We start from the raw sequence: 3,924 nt of genomic DNA on the forward strand, positions 1-3,924 counted from the left end.
TAGTTACACTGTCATAACAGTGTCATGACACACAGTTTTGTGAAATTTCCTGTCAGACATCTATCTGAAAAAGTGCTAAAATTGGTCTCTAATCTTGCACATCTAATTATAATAATCATTAGGTCAAAATGCCATGAATACAAAAAGAGGTGAATTTCTGTTTATGTCAAGTTGTCATGACAAAGACATCCTCTGGTAATGTCATCCTGCTTAATGTCAAGTTGTCACACAATCACAAACATCTACCAGAGCCGCGTGTTTAATATAAGAAGAGCAAACTATAATTCTACATAAATATGAAGAACACAGACACGGTTTTACAGGGAAAATGCAATACAGTCGCTGCTTCCTAAAACAGGAAGGATAGAGGGCAAAATAAAGAGCCGACGCTGTCTATGCGTAAATCACAACTCTTATTAATATCACTTCCCCATCAGTCAGGACCAACATCTGACCATAATTACACTTGTGCTTTCCATAAACTGTCGTTGCTTTAGCCTGTTATTCCAGTTGCAACCCTGGCAGTGGGAAGCAATCGTGAGAGCAAATAAAACATATAAAAACATAATTCAAACCGATGTGCGCATTGGCGACACATGGCTCAAGAAGCTGATAAATAGCCGATATGTAATTCCCTCCCATTAAATCTATATATTTCATAAATATACACATCAGGTAATGTTAATGGGGTTGTCGGTCTCTAAATGTTTTAACTTTTATGAGCGCACCTCCCTCTCACCTCTCTCTCTCTCTCTCTCTCTCTCACCCTCTCTCTGCGTACCGAGCTCTGCCTGATTTTCTAAGAATTGTGACGCCGTTATCAATCGAGTATTGATTGGTCAGTAGGCGGTGCATTAACACCGGTTGATCTCTGATTTCCAACATAACCTGCTCCTGACCAGGTTAGGTGTTCAGCATGAGTTACCACGGCGATTGAACCCGATAACAACTGATCCACCTTCGTAGTACAGAAAATCCTGGGTTGAGCCTTAAGTTAGCTGGTTAATGCCAAATCCTGCTTCGTAGTACAGGCCTCTGGTGTGTATTTATCCTGTTTTGTATACTTCTGTTGTGTATTTCTATTTTTTACTCGTTTTGGGTATCTACAGTATACTTGAGTAATTATTTTACAGCAGACTTTTTACTTCTACTCCTTACATTTTCACACAATTATCTGTACTTTCTACTCCTTACATTTTAAAAATAGCCTCGTTACTCCTATTCCAGTTCGGCTTGTTTTCATTCCGGCTTGTCATTGTTCAAAAAAACACACACACAAAAAAACCTATCCAGATAAATCGAGCCATCCGGATAGAGTGAATTTGATTGTGGTTGAATGAGAAGTATAAACATATACCATTCTGACACCCTATTGGTTTGTACGCGATCTTCGCACCTTCACAGACCCGGTGTTAATAAGGCACCGGTGTCTTAATGACCTTATCTACCGGACCGAATAGCAACGTGGATTTCAGTGCCTTATTTAGGTTCCACTTAAATGACTGTGCTTCTCTCTGATGCTTTTTTTATTATAGTCTGCAACAACACACAGAGGCCAAAAGCTTGTCTATGCCCCCTTTCCTCATGAAAACACACAGAACTAAATCTGCAAGAGGACCTAAGAAACACAAAATACAAGACAATGAGGAAGTTAAATCTGAATTCCTCTTTCAGAAAAATTGAGGGTCTGGGCAGGAACAGCAGCGTGTAAATAAGCAGCAGCAGGACCAACGTTGCCACAATTCGACATTTTTCATCAGCGGGAACTGAGATGGAAGCAGACAGGACTTTGAGGGTCCCACCCAGGAAGAATATGAGCAGTGGGAGGGGAAGGAGGGGAAGGAGGAAAAAGATGATGACTGAGAACCCTAAAGTCAAACAGAAAACCAGAGTGATGAAACAGACGGGAGAAAGGATCCAGACCAGGATGCAGACCCCCACAGAGATCTTGATGGTTCGTCTGGAGCGGTACCACAGTGGGCAGGCGACGACCAAATACCTGTAATACAAGATGTAAGACACAGCTTCAGAATGAGGTAGGAATACAAAGGTCAGACACAGAAGTAGCTACACACATTCTGGATAGACAGATACCTTTCCAGGGCGATGCACACCATGAAGCAAACGCTGGCCATCAGACTAGAGTAGTAAACACCATAGGCAATCAAATCACTGCCCGGCACCCCAGGTTTTGTCACAAAAACGATCATGCAGCAGAACTGAATGAGGTCAGAAATGAGAAGGTTGATGACGTAGATCGGAGCGACATTATCCTTTCGCACCTGCAGGAAAACATTGGTTAAAGTAAAGAAAGCTGTTGTAAAGATGTTCTGAACTCCTCCTCCCAAATATGTCTGCAGGGTCCAATCAGCTTAATTTGCATTTATGCAGTTCATTATTCCTGTAAACGTATAGGTCATTAAAATACTTCACCCCAGCCCCCTGACATGTGGCCCCCAACTCAGATCAAGATCCTTTACAGACAGACACTTTACAGAAATAGATCTCAGTCATAATGTACGTACCAGAGAATGAAGACAATAGATGGCCACGAGGGCCAATGGAAGTCCGATACAGATGATTATGCATGTCATAACATCTATGAATCTTGATAGCATGATGCGACATAGTGTGATGTGTCGTTAATGTAATCAAAGTATGATGTGTCGGTAACATGGACATCTTCCATTGTTCAGAGTGAAACCTGTTTAAGAGATCAGGTAATAAAAAGAGACGTGAAACATGTTTAATATCTACCTAACATTGTTCAGTTCACACAAATGCAGTATACATATATAGAATACTCACAAATCAAATAATAAAAATAAAAAAATGCATATTACTTTCAGTATTAAAATTCTTTAAAAAGGTTCCATGTCATGAACATTTTACTTCATGAGGTATTTTAACATTAATATGAGTTCCCCCAGCCTGTCTATGGTCCCCCAGTGGCTAATGGTGATAGGTGTAAACCGAGTCCTGGGTATCCTCAGAGCCTGTCTATGGAGAGCCTGTTCACTCCCTATCTCACTCCCTATTAAGCCCCATTGTACCAACCCCGAATTTTCCCGAGAGTGGAAGTTCTCCCCTTATTAGACATTCTCTGGTATCTTGCTCTGCCTTTGAGAAAATGAAAGCTCAGATGGACCAATCAGGATTCTTCTCCTTATGAGGTCATAAGGAGCAAGGTTGCCTCCCCTTTCTCTGCTTTGCCCATTCAGAGAAAAAAGAAAGAGGGGAAATAAGTATGAAGGTCTATTAAGAGATTGAAAGTATAGTATAAAGTATATGGCACTAAGTTAATAAGAAGTACGTATTGACCACAGTATATAAAAGAGACTTCAGATACAGTATTAGGGACCACTAAGGTCTATATAAAAGAGACTTCAGATACAGTATTAGGGGACCACTAAGGTCTATATAAAAGAGACTTCAGATACAGTATTAGGGGACCACTAAGGTCTATATAAAAGAGACTTCAGATACAGTATTAGGGGACCACTAAGGTCTATATAAAAGAGACTTCAGATACAGTATTAGGGGACCACTAAGGTCTATATAAAAGAGACTTCAGATACAGTATTAGGGGACCACTAAGGTCTATATAAAAGAGACTTCAGATACAGTATTAGGGGACCAATAATGCCTATATAAAAGCATCCAAAGAGCACCATGTTATGGGACATTTAATATGTGTTACCCTATCTGCTTATGATATTTAATCAAATACTACAGTTTCAAATAGCACAAGTTCTGGTGATGAAATATTTAACGTAGTGATGTGAGGTCATTACTGCAGCCACAGAACCTTGTCCGTGTTTCAGTAATTTAATATAATGATTAGTGCTGTCAAACTATTAAAATATTTAATTGCGATTAATCGCATTAATGGCATAGTTAACTCGCAATTAATCGCACATTTTT

At 39.9% G+C, this 3,924-nt stretch overlaps 1 pseudogene; it reads right to left on the reverse strand.

Annotated features, from left to right (window-relative positions):
• Window positions 1–1,314: 1,314 nt before the first annotated feature.
• The window catches only part of LOC120548308, a 3,178-nt pseudogene continuing 568 nt past the window's right edge, over window positions 1,315–3,924 (reverse strand).

This window comes from Perca fluviatilis, chromosome 19, assembly GCF_010015445.1.
Source record: "Perca fluviatilis chromosome 19, GENO_Pfluv_1.0, whole genome shotgun sequence".
NCBI lineage: Eukaryota > Metazoa > Chordata > Actinopteri > Perciformes > Percidae > Perca > Perca fluviatilis.